Here is a 13,837-nt window from a genome sequence, read left to right on the forward strand (position 1 = left end):
TGAGGTATGTTCCATCAATACCGAATTTATTGAGCGTTTTTAGCATGAAGGGCTGTTGAATGTTGTCAAAAGCCTTTTCTGCATCTATTGAGATAATCATGTGGTTCTTGTCTTTGGTTCTGTTTATATGCTGGATTACGTTTATTGATTTGCGAATGTTGAACCAGCCTTGCATCCCAGGGATGAAGCCCACTTGATCATGGTGGATAAGCTTTTTGATGTGCTGCTGGATCCGGTTTGCCAGTATTTTATTGAGGATTTTTGCATCGATGTTCATCAGGGATATTGGTCTAAAATTCTCTTTTTGTGTTGTGTCTCTGCCAGGCTTTGGTATCAGGATGATGTTGGCCTCATAAAATGAGTTAGGGAGGATTCCCTCTTTTTCTATTGATTGGAATAGTTTCAGAAGGAATGGTACCAACTCCTCCTTGTACCTCTGGTAGAATTCAGCTGTGAATCCATCTGGTCCTGGACTTTTTTTAGTTGGTAGGCTATTAATTATTGCCTCAATTTCAGAGCCTGCTATTGGTCTATTCAGGGATTCAACTTCTTTCTGGTTTAGTCTTGGAAGAGTGTAAGTGTCCAGGAAATTATCCATTTCTTCTAGATTTTCTAGTTGATTTGCGTAGAGGTGTTTATAATATTCTCTGATGGTAGTTTGTATTTCTGTGGGGTCGGTGGTGATATCCCCTTTATCATTTTTTATTGCATCTATTTGATTCTTCTCTCGTTTCTTCTTTATTAGTCTTGCTAGCGGTCTGTCAATTTTGTTGATTTTTTCAAAAAACCAACTCCCGGATTCATTGATTTTTTTGGAGGGTTGTTTTTAAAGATGTTCTTTGAAACCAATTAGAACAAAGATACAACATACCAGAATCTCTGGGACACATTTAAAGCAGTGTGTAGAGGGAAATTTATAGCACTAAATGCCCACAAGAGAAAGCTGGAAAGATCGAAAATTGATACTCTAACATCACAATTAAAAGAACTGGAGAAGCAAGAGCAAACACATTCAAAAGCTAGCAGAAGGTAAGAAATAACTAAGATCAGAGAAGAACTGAAGCAGATACTAATTCTCTTATTGTCTGAGAACTAAGACAGTTCTCAGATACTCATGATAATTTTTATTTTATTTTTTCAATTTAAATGAACAATTATTTAGCTCCTACTATGTGTGAAAAATGTGTGTACTAGATATATAGGAAGTAAAAATAAATATATCACAGTCTATACAGGTTCAAACATTAATTTGAAACACCAGTCACACTTTTATTCCATTAAACACTGATTTTCCTTCCAGTTTTTGGATTTTTCTTGGCTACGTGCCTGGAAAAACCTTAAAACCTATCAAGAAGACATATACCATTCATGCCACACATACAATATCATTCATTGTTTTAATAATTCTTTTATTTATTATTATTTTTATATATAAACAGCTCTGGAGGCATCCTATAGAGAGAGAAACCATGGCACAGATCAGGTTTCACTGCCACTGTGTTTGTTATAAACCAAGTATCCCCAGGTCCTCTGGCTATCAGGGCCCACAGGCCCCTTTTGTATCTGAATAGTAATAGTAGATCTCCCTACTGCCACATTCAGCATAACCACAGGAAGACTTTTCCTTAGGTTCTCATCCCTTTTGTATCTGGAAATCCCCAAGGAACACATTGTTTTCCAAATTTAATTCTGGGGGATGGAGTTGGGAGTCTTGTGGCAGCTTTTCCAGGCTGCTTCCACACTCCCTTGCAACTTTGTTCCAAATGTGAAAACAAGCCTCTCATCTGACTCTCTGTAGTATACTTATGATTAAATGCAAACATTTTGCAAACTCTGCTGAAGAGCTGCAGGTAATTCAGGAAATTACAACACAGAAAAAAATCTTAAATATGAATTTGCCTATTATAACTCCATAATATCAGAGGCTATATTCTTTTACAGGATGATGTCTACTGGTTTTCCTTCTCTGTTCCAACCCAGTGGCAGTGTTTACCTCCACAACAGGAGTGAGAACATTTGACCAGGTTTCCTTTATTCAGAGACCTGACACCCCAACTTTCTCTTGGGCTAACTGCAAAGAAAAAAGAATAATAAAACCCTTCCTCTTTACCTCCAGGCTGTGGTCCATGTTGCAGTAAACCTATAACCTCCTTTTCAGATGAAACTCTACCTCTATTTAAGAAGGCCTTTTACGTTATTAGATAGAATAGTTTAGCATCTGGTTTTCTCAGCTCACCCATTCCTGAAAAGCAGGATTTATAAATTCAGATATCTTTGTAATCTGGTAAATATAAATGGGTGATGGGCTGAGCACAGTGGCTCATACCTGTAATCCCAGCACTTTGGGAGGCCAAGGTGGGCACATCATGAGGTCAGGAGATCGAGACCATCCTGGCTAACACGGTGAAACCCATCTTTACTAAAAATACAAAAAATTAGCCCAGCATGGTGGCGGGCGCCTGTAGTCCTAGCTACTCAGGTGGCTGAGGTGGGAGAATGGCATGAACCCGGGAGGTGGAGCTTGCAGTGAGCCGAGATTGTGCCACTGCATTCCAGCCTAGGTGACAGAGCGAGACTCTGTCTAAAAAAAAAAAAAAAAAAAAAAAAATATATATATATATATATATATATACATATATATATATATATGTATATATATATGGGTGATGTGGGCTTGTTATAAGAAAAAGTATGCTGTCTTCAATCTTTTTGAAATAAATGGTCGGAGTTCTTGGGTGTATGTTTTAACACAACCTTTGATAGGAAAAAGTTTAGGAAATATTTAGCTTAAGTGTGATGACATTTATCATCTGATATATATATAATAAATAGGGAAAGATGGGAACTGTGGTTAGTGGATAACAGATGCTTCACCTACAGAGAACCTGGGACTCAACTTTAGCTGTTGACACCACATGAGAGGATGAGTGGGGCATTCCCAACTCTTCCTACTATTTGGAGAGACAACAGGAATTCCCATTTCTATGAGGTGACTGGGTTTTGCTTCCAAAATTTAAAAACACTATGAGGGTTGATACTGTATGTTTCAAATGAAGCATGTTGGTAGGCCACATCTGACCTCTAGGGTGCAGTTTCTCAGCCTCTGTTGAAAAGGATTTGGGCTTCACTTTTGCAAAGCCAAAAGGCCAGAAGGTCAATGGAATTTTTTTTGGTTTTGATTTTGTTTTGGCCAAATCTATACATAGTGTTTTTATTCTTTTGTGGAATAACAGCATCAACAAGTTATGACATTATAATAGTATTTTGTCTCTGCTACATAGACAAGATGAAGATTTGGGGAAGAACAGTAGTTCACCTGAAAATGTTTGATTTAGTTACAGGAATTAGTCTGGATAGGAGAAAGGACATGAGAGGTTTGGAATCAGACAGACCTAGGCTTAAACCCATCTCTGACATTCAAATGTAAGTTGGTGTAAAAGACAAACTCTATGACTCACCTTCTGATCTGTAAAATGGGAATAATAAAGCTTACCTTGCAAATAAGAGTAAGGCCAGATAATTCATACAACTGGCTGGTCCATAGTAAGCATTAAAAAATACCAGTTTCTTCTTTTCTACCTCCTGTTTACTTGGTTGTTTATTAATTTCCACCACTTGCCTTAGTTCCAAAGCCAGAACTTTTAAGTTTGTTTTGTTTCTGTGTGTAGGTTTTGCAGTGTTTAGAAGTGGGATGGCTATCTCAACAAGTTCCAATAAATTCCTAGTTTTATCAAATGAAAGACTCTCTGGTCTCTTGCCCAGGATTTGTTATGGCACTTCCCCAGTACGTTTTGTTGTATTCCTAGTACTGCATTAATCCATCTAGCTTGCTCACTTGATGTCTAATGGTTGGTCCTGCTGACATAACCTTAGCAACCTTATTCTCCTTGTTAGTATCACCCACAGCAGCCAAGTAGCTCCTCCACCAAATACTCATTTAATTGTTTAACTAGTTGCATGTATTTCTCTCTTACATTGTCATTCATATTATTTTTAGTGGAATTTGGGGCAGAAAAGCTACTATCATTTTTTCTCTTTGTCATTATTAGTTTGTACAGCCAGTGCAAAGCAATCTGGGGAAAACATGGCTTGTTTATCAGGAATGCTGTGTTCTAGTTGTTCTGGTAGCAGAAGGTCTGCCATTAGCTGTATGCCACTAGGCAATTCTCCTGACCCTTGGGTGCTTGGTTATCTCTTTTGTAAATTGAAGTTAATAGTGTTTGCCCTGCTAGCTCTCTGGGTTGTCATGAGATAATAGATAACAAGGAATTTCACTCTATAAATGTAATGTGACTGAAAAATAAAGGTCATCATTTTAGAGTTTTAAGGAATGGGATAGGGTTCCTCAAACTTTGCTCTACACTAGAACCACCTGGGGAGCTTTAAAAGCACCCCATGCTCAAACACAGTTTATAGTCATTAAATCGGACTCTGATGTGGAACCTAGGTGTTGGTATTTTTTTTTAATAGGAAATATGTTTATTATTGATTATCTCAATTCAAAAATATTCTTTCTCAGGGCTGGTCCATCATACTCAGTCTCTTTGCAAATATTAAATACATCAAAATCATGATCAATTTTGACAGTAACACAGAAACTTCTGTACAGTAAGCAACACAGGAATTTCTAACAATGACACAAGAACTCCAGAACTTGCCAGTAAAACAAAGGAAGCATTTCCAATGACAAGGCGTAGGAACCCATGGATAAAAATCTAACAGGACACATGCTGGAAACCAGGGTCAGGAAATGGTATCATCCACCCTTGATCTGAGTATGCTCAGTGATGGCACAAAGCATATCCTGTGAGAGGGACTTGGAGATATGATCGCTTCTATCCAGAAATGTGCCCTTTGGGAATGGGACATATGGTACCTAAGTGCCCCCAAATCAATTGTTTTTTAACTTCTTGTCTACATAATCGTAACCAAGGTTTCAAGGAGAAGGCAGGCGCAGGAAGTATTTAGCTTTGACTTCTTAGCAGATGTAACACCAGCTTTTCATCCTCCGCTAAAGACAGGCCAGTATCCAAAGGCTCTAAAGTGTCCCACTTGGCCTTCTTTCTGTTACGACTTGTTGGTCCCATGTCTACCACTTCACTGTTTTTCCTCTTCTTCATCCCCTGCTTCTTCTTGGTATCACTAATTTCATTTTCCATATCTTCACTATCTGAATCTTCAGAGCTTATCTACTTATCTGGATCTGGGAGTGTGCTTGGATCAAATCCATCATCATCATCATCATCACTCCAATCCAGAAAGCCTTCCTCTTTATCTTTGGCCTTCACTTGTCTCTTACTGGCTTCTCTTCTGGCTTTCCTTTCTTTCAGTCTTTCCTCCTGATGCTTTGCCTTAATTTTCTTCCTATATTCTTCTTTGTCAAATCTGTCCTCTTCCTGAAGTCTTCCCTTTGCTTTATCTAAGTTGATACCACCCGTGTCATCATCTTCCTCAGCATCCTTGATGGCAGATTTCTGCATTTGTGGCCACTGCTGAACCAACTCTCCTTCATCAGTACCTGTTATCTTCTTATTCACTTTAAAATTCTCATCATTACTTTTTTTGCTTCTGCAACTTTGGTCACTTTTTTTCTTGATGCTGGATTTAGAAGGTTCTTTCTTCTGTAATGTTTTCTCCTCTTTAAGGTCAAATCCAAACATATTGTGTCACTTCACCTTCAAGAAATCAGCATCTTCTTCCTCCTCATCTCTGTCTAGGAACTGCATAGGAACTTCCTTGATCTTCTGTGCCTCACTGGTGTTAGGAAGAGATGGAGCTTGAGATCCTTTTGCCTTTGCCAGTTTCTCTTCCATTTCTTCTTCATCGTCTTCCTCTTCTTCCTGTTCTTCATCACTAGTATTGTTAGCCAGTCTGTGCTCTGCCCCTTTGAGTCTTTTTCCACCTTTCAGAAGGATGGACATTTTCTCATTGAAGAAGCCTCTAAATTCTTCCACTTTGTCATCAGTGAGGGAGGGAGCCATTGGCTCAATTACTTCATCATCTTGGCTCATTACCAATTCTTTGATGGGTTGTTTCTGCACTTTCTGAAGAAATCTTATGCATGGTGCCACAGCAAGACCAAGAGACGGCATATTCAGGTATAGATAACTTACATCAAATACTTCTTTATCCTTCATCAGGTATATCAATCGTGTGTAGGAGACGAAGCACCTTTGAGCTGTTTCTTTTAAATCGTGATCTTGAGCTAAAACAGATTCCAATTTTTTCTGGACATCTATAAGTTTTTCTGGATTGATTTTGATTTCCTTCACAGGTACTTTCTTCTGAAGAAGCTGCTGCACGATAGCTTTTTTCTGAGGCAAGCAAAATTAATAAAGTTTCACCATCTTCTTTGTACCCGGCAGTTCTACCTGCTCTGTGAATATATGTGTTGGCATCCTCAGGACAATCAAACTGAGGAGTCCAATTCACACCCAGGAAATCCGGCCCCCTGGCTACAATATCACTAGCAAAGAGTACCGCAGCTCTGTTATGGACAAACTCATTATAGACTTCCATCTTCTCATTTGCTGCTGTCAACCGTGGAGGGCAAGCATAGAAATGCCAGGACGTACCTGGCAAAACACTCAGTACAGATATTGGACCTCTTTGCAACTGGAAAAAAATACAATGCTCTTCTTCTTCAGATGGCTTCTCAAAAAGGAACACAGCAACTTATTTTTTGCTGCTGCTCACAGACTATGTAGTTCTTTTTTCTTTTTTTGAGATGGAGTCTCGCTCTGTCGCCCAGGCTGGAGTGCAGTGGCCGGATCTCAGCTCACTGCAAGCTCCGCCTCCCGCGTTTACGCCATTCTTCTGCCTCAGCCTCCCGAGTAGCTGGGACTACAGGCGCCCGCCACCTCGCCCGGCTAGTTTTTTGTATTTTTTAGTAAAGACGGGGTTTCACCATGTTAGCCAGGATGGTCTCGATCTCCTGACCTCATGATCCGCCTGTCTCGGCTTCCCAAAGTGCTGGGATTACAGGCTTGAGCCACTGCGCCCAGCCGACTATGTAGTTCTGTTCCAAAGTGGCAGGGGTGCTATATTTTGCTTTTCCATGAACCCAAACATACTCAGCGTTTTTCAAACTCAAGCGTGCAAGGTCTTTTACAGATTTAGTTTGTGTTGCTGAGAAAAGTAAAGTCTGACGTTTCTTGGTGAGATTTTCAGTATCAGCAAAGCCCATATCCAAGATTCTATCTACTTCATCAAGAACTAACATTTGGAGATCGGTAGCGTGAAAAGATACTGTTTCATCCATGTGTTGAAGAAGCTGACCTGGTGTGCACACAAGTATGTTTATGTTGTTGATTCTCTCAGCTTCATGTTTCAGATTCTTTGCACCAATGATGAGACCAGCTGAGAAGCCATGATTCTTTCCCACTTTTTGGAGAACCGCAAAGGTCTGATAGGCCAGTTTTCTCATAGGTGATATTATGAGAACCCCCAGCCCATCTGTTGAGGTCCGTTGCAGACGATATAAGGCTTCCAGCACTTGAACAAGGAAAGCCAAAGTCTTGCCAGATCCAGTTTTGGCTGCTCCAAGTACATCTTTACCTTGCAAAGCCAATCCAGTGGTCTGCTTTTGTATCTCAGTTACCAAACGGTACTGAGCTTCTTGCAAACCTTCCAGTGTTTTTTCTGGACAAGGAAAAAGCTGAAAATCTTGTAATTTCATTTACATTTGTCTTCTCATAGTTCTGCATGAGGCGGCTGATACCCTCGTGCCCAACCTGCCATTTGGGTTTCTTCAGTTGCTTCCTCAACTGCTTCTTTTTTTTCTGCCTGTGGCTGTATTTTTTCTTCCAGCGATTGAAGCTCTGCACTGGGTCAGGTTGGGCTCCCGAACCTGGAGAGTCCGCAGTTTTGCCCAATGCGGAGGCGGCGACAGCTCGGGTCACCCCCAGACACGAAGCACCTAAGGCCAGGCTCATAGAACAAGCATGGGGAAACACACAGAGGCACATGCGTAGGTGTTGGTATTTTTAAACTACTCATGTGATGCTAGTGCACAGCCAAGTTTGTGAACAGTGCTCCAGCACCTTGCTCTCAGAGTATGGTCCATGAGGCTGAACATTAACAGGATCACCTGAGAGTTCATTAGGAATGCAGGTTGTCAAGTCCATTCTAAATCTTTGTATTTTAACAAGATCTTCAGGTGATTCATTTGCATCTTAAAATTTTAGAAGCACTGCTTTAGAAGTTATTTCATCTGTTTTATTTTGAAGTTGAAGAAAAATCCAGAGAAGTTACGGAGTTTACTGATGGTCACAGTTCTAGCTAATGAAGCCAGGACTAGAATTCAAAATTCTTGAATTCCAGACCTGTGCTTCTCTCCAACGCTGTGAATGTGGGCCTGTGTTATGCTTCACATAGAAGAAAAAGGTGTGGATAAATTATCAATAATGTGTACACTTTGAGTGTACTCTGTCTTTTTCAGATGTGGCTAATGGATTTGCTGTAATTCTCATCTCTCTCCAGACCTATCACCTTTGAGAACAATGTTCATGAGATGGAGAAACTTACTGGAAGCTGCACCTAGATAGATTGCTTTGGATATTTCGGGATACAGTGGAAGAGTTTGCAATTTAATTGTGCTTGTTATTGAGGGTTTTTTTTTTTTTTTTTTTTTTTTTTTGGTGTGTGTGTGTGTGTGTATGGGTGTGTGTGTGTGTAGGCAGGGTCTCAGTCTCTTGCCCAGGCTGGAGTGCAGTGGCATGATCTCAGCTCACTGCAACCTCTGCCTCCTGGGTTCAGACAACTGTCCTGCCTCAGCCTCCTAAGTAACTGGGATTACAGGTGTGAGCCACTGTGCCTGGCCTGTTATTGACTTCTCTTACTAAAATTATCTACTTCCAAAGCATAAATACTAATAAAAAATATTTATAAAGTGAGACTTTTCTGCTCTTCATTAGCTGATGGACCAGTCTCAAGACTAAAAGACCATGGTATGAGACAAGAATACTAGTCTAAAAGATGATGGTATGGGAAAATAATATAATTTTTTCTTTCAGTTATCAACTTGAGGCTTTTGGGAAAGGGGAAAACCTGGGAATTTAGGGATGCAGTTAGTTTTGTAAGAAGCCAACCGAACGTTCTAAAGACAGAGCTTATGCTGGACTCTGTGCTCAAATTGATCTAGCCAGAGTATGAAGGAAGCTGGAGAGAAAATGCAGGCTAGGTTGGTGTTGATCTGTCCAATCAAACACCACATGGGTTTAGCAGATGTATGCCATGCACATCGAGATGTGCTATTTTAAATTTCCTGGGGCAGTACTTGTTAGAGAAGAGCAGTATGTTGGACTCATCAGGCTTCTTAGTAATATGTACCTAGCTCTCTCCTCCTCTCTGCACCTGCTGTGCCACTGATTATACTGTAAGTAATGGCAGCTTTGCCTTGGGAGGTTATGGATATGCTGCAGATGAGGCATCTCTCCTGTGAAGGTGTGTAAATTTCAAATTGCTAGTTGCAGCACCTTGCAAGAGGGCCATGGGGAGCAGGAGGGAGAGAACACCAGTGGGAGTGACACCCAAAGCCATAATAATTTCTGATGATTAACCTCCAGTTCTTCACATCTCCTATTATGTGTTTTTCCAGGATCATAGAAAAAATGATTGCTTTGCTGCATGGAAAATCTGGCACTGTATAACTATCTAATTTTCCACACATGATATCATAATACCTCTAGTAGCACTATTTGTAGCTAAAGCCTCCCTCTCCTCCTCCTCCTTCCTGTTTTTTCCTCTATTTAATGTATTTTCCTTTCTTTCATTAATTGCAAGGGGCTTTAGCCCAGGGTGAGGATAGTGAGTAGTGCAATAGGAGTGGTGGCTTCAGAGCCTCCGGTCTGCATGTTAAAAAAAAATATGTGTGTGTTTAGCTGTTTAGGAGAAGATTTCTAAAGACCCAGAGTGATATTATTACAGCTAGAATGTATTTAGAAACTCTAATGAAATGCATGTAAGGACAGAGGCAGGTAATAGAAATGAGTGATTTCTATTGGATCAATAGAATAGAAATGGATCAAGAGAACTGTGGTGGACTGGGCGGCTCCTAGCCTGTCTTAGAAGGGACATACCAGCCAGCTCCATCCATTGTTGCTATAGAGAGTGACAACCAGTGCTATGAAATCTCATTTTTAAACAGAAGCTAAAAATTCAAGTTTTACATGAAATGTTCTGCTCTCTAAATGTTCATAATTGAGATTTCTTTTTAACTCCATCAACTATGTAGCCCAAAAACCACATCTGAAGGACTAGATTGGGCCTGTGGAGCAGGAGTTTGTAAACTTGATTTAGTCTGATGTCCTCATTTCACGGAAGAAAAGGAATTTGTCCAAGCTCACTCTTGACATTAGTGAGGTGCACAGTTGAGAAAAGAATGCAGGTCAGAATGCTCCTCATTCTTTTCACCTCTGAAGATACCTACAGTAGGATTTATGTGCCAGGCAGTGAGCCAGGTCAGGGTTAGGTTACAGATATGGCTCCAGCCCTCAGTGACCTCACAGTCTGGCAGGGTGACAGACAAGCAAACAACTAACTATAATTCTTTGAGGTATGTGCAACAAAGAAGTAGCTATAAATGCAGAGGCAACATCAGGAGGAACAAGTTCATTTCATCTGTGAAGAGGGTGACATGGTGTGAAGAATCAGGGATGGGCTTACAAAAAAGGTAATGCCTTGGTTGGGTATTGACACTTAAATATTTTGATAATAGTCACGGTGTTTTGTTTGCTTGCTTCTTTTACGTTTGTTAAGCAGCTGGGTTGTTACTGTGATTCTGATGAATTTAGGGGGGCAGGAATTGATAATAAATTGTCTCGTATTGACTTAATTTAAAGTTCACATATACCAACTTACTTGGACCTCATAATGTTTGGTGAGGGTAAGGAATAGGGCAGGTATTCGTAGATGAGGAAATTGTGACTCGGGAAAACGAAATGCAAGGCCCAGTGTCACCTCATTATATAAGCAGCAGTAGAACTGGGTGGAAGGGAAGTTTCTCATTTGTAGTTGGTGCTATTTATATTTTGGGTCCTGACTTAGCATGGCAACACAAATCATCCATCCTGTGCTGTAAACCAATTCCACGTTCTGAAATCCTCAGGAATTTTTGCCTCAACTTTCCTAGGAAATTGGATTTGAAGAACTACCCTTATGTTCATTGGAGATAAGGTGAAGATAAAGGTTTGGCAAGACTCTGATTCAGACTGCAGAAACACTCAGTCTTTCAGCCTGGCCCCATTCCACAAGTTGTAGGCCTCCAGGGCTGTGTTCAGTGGGACACTGTTGAGGGTAGAAGGTTGGGGGATAGGAGGCCAAATTTTCACGGAGTCCCAGGGTAGGCTAGCAGGAACCTTGGGAATGCTATTGTGTCTGGAATTGGTGGGTTGTTGGTCTCGCTGACTTCAAGAATGAAGCCGCAAACCCTCGCAGTGAGTGTTACATCTCATAAAGGCGGGGTGGACCCAAAGAGTGAACAGCAGCAAGATTTATTGTAAAGAGCATAACAACAAAGCTTCCACAGTGTTGAAGGGGACTGCAGCAGGTTGCTACTGCTGGCTCTGGCAGCCTGCTTTTATTCCCTTATCTGACCCCACCCACATCCTGCTGATTGGTCCATTTTACAGAGAGCTGATTGGTCTATTTTACAGAGTACTGATTGGTACGTTTACAATCCTTGAGCTAGACAGAAAAGTTCTCCAAGTCCCCACTAGGTTAGCTAGATAAAGAGTACCAATTGGTGTATTTACAAACCTTGAGCTAGACACAGAGTACTGACTGGTGTATTTACAAACCCTGAGCTAGACACAGAGTGCTGATTGGTGTATTTACAATCCCTTAGCTAGACATAAATGTTCTACAAGTCCCCACTAGACTCAGGAGCTCAGCTGGCTTCACCTAGTGGATCCTGTACCACCACTGCAGGCAGAGCTGCCCACCAGTCCTAAGCTGTACCTCCACTCCTCAGCCCTTGGGCGGTCAATGGGACCGGGCGCCAAGGAGCAGGGGGCAGTGCTCCACGCTGGAGCCCACTGTGGAGGCGGGTGCTTGGACAGCCCTGCCCCATGGGGAGGCAGCTGAGGCCCGGTGAGAACTGGAGCACAGCGACGGGGGACTGGCACTGCTGGGGAACCCTGTGCACCCACCGCAGCTGCTGGCCCAGGTGCTAAGCCCCTCACTGCCTTGGGCCTGCAGTGCTGGCGGCAGCTCAGTGTGCCGGCCTGCCCAGCCAGGGCCCCCGCCGAGCAGGCGCCCCCGCCCGCGCCCCCGCCCACGCCCCCGCCCGCGCCCGCGCCCGCGCCCGCGCCCCCGCCCGCACTTGCCGGAACTCGCGCTGGCCTGGGAGCACAGTGAGCAGCCCTGGTTCCTGCCCTTGCCTCTCACTCCACACCTCCTGGCAAGCAGAGGGAGGCGGCTCCAGTCTCGGCCAGCCCAGAGAGGGACTCCCACAGTGCCATGGCAGGCTGAAAGGCTCCTCAAGCACTGCCAGAGTGGATGCCGAGGCCGAGGAGGCACGGAGAGCGAGGGCTGTTGGCACATTGTCACCTCTCACTATGGGCATGGGGTTAAGTACATACAAACAATTTCACACTTATAGTGGGTTATTTTAGAAATTCATTGACTGGCTGGGTGCAGTGACTCAGGCCTGTAATCCCAGCACTTTGGGAGGCTAAGGCAGGCGGATCACAAGGTCAGGAGGTTGAGACCATCCTGGCTAACACGGTGAAACCCCGTCTCTACTAAAAACACACAAAAAATTAGTCAGACGTGGTGGCAGGTGCCTGTAGTCCCATACTCAGGAGGCTGAGGCAGGAAAATGGCGTGAACCCAGGAGGCGGAGCTTGCAGTGAGCCCAGATGGCGCCACTGCACTCCAGCCTGGGCAACAGAGCAAGACTACATCTCAAAAAAAAAAAAAAAAAGAAAAGAAATTCATTGACCATGTGACCCAACTTCTTAGGAGAAAATTGAGACAGTAAGAAAGGGGATACTTTTACTGAGTGCTCACTGTGTCTTTGCAACTGCACTAGGTATTTTTATGTTATTCAAGTTAACACTGCCAGAAAGCCTGAAAGATGAACATCATCAGCTCCATTTTCCCGAAGAGAAGCTGAGACTCAAAGAAGAGGTTATGTGACTTGCCAAAGGTTAGATGGGTATTAAATGATGGAGCTTGTATAGAGTTAGGTCTGGTAGTCTGACTGAATCCAAAGAACGTGTCATAAGAAACCTAAGAAATGGGACATAATTTTCTGTGTAATGAAGGTGATTTATTTCATATAATAATTTTACTTGGGGTACCTATGCCTACGTGTGCATGTATGTGTTTGTATGTGTATGCTTATGGTGATGGTGAGGTGTCAACAGAAGACAGCGTAGGAAAGGCAGAGGAAAGAACCAAATGGGTGAATTTACTTCTAGTCTAATTTACCATGTTGGCTATTCACTTTCAGTTACTCTGCATTAACGGAGATAAAAGAGTCTGGTGGAAAATCTCAAAACTGGATTAATGAAATTATTTGTATTTGGCATTGAGTGTGAGTGTGTGTAATGGTTTAGAAAATTATAAAACAAATAATGAAACCATTTAGTCAATGTTCAACTTAGGAGGAAGAGAAACGCTGTGCTTTTCATGAATTCTGCTAAATAACATCTCTCTCCTTCCTTCTTTCACATAGCAGTGTCTCTTAGGCAGGCACAAGTTATCCTTACAAAGGGAACTAGTTTCTCTCTCTCCATTTGCTTGTTTACTTTTTCAGATTTCCTGGAAGAGTTAAGGTAATTAAACAGCTTGGTGTAATTGCGATGCTTTTCAGCTTTCTTTCCCAATTTCT

General features: G+C 42.1%; 1 pseudogene; it reads right to left on the bottom strand.

The window, feature by feature from the left end:
• Window positions 1–4,964: 4,964 nt before the first annotated feature.
• On the bottom strand, window positions 4,965–7,967 carry LOC104678702 (annotated as a pseudogene).
• Window positions 7,968–13,837: the final 5,870 nt, after the last annotated feature.

Source organism: Rhinopithecus roxellana, chromosome 16, assembly GCF_007565055.1.
Source record: "Rhinopithecus roxellana isolate Shanxi Qingling chromosome 16, ASM756505v1, whole genome shotgun sequence".
Taxonomy (NCBI): domain Eukaryota; kingdom Metazoa; phylum Chordata; class Mammalia; order Primates; family Cercopithecidae; genus Rhinopithecus; species Rhinopithecus roxellana.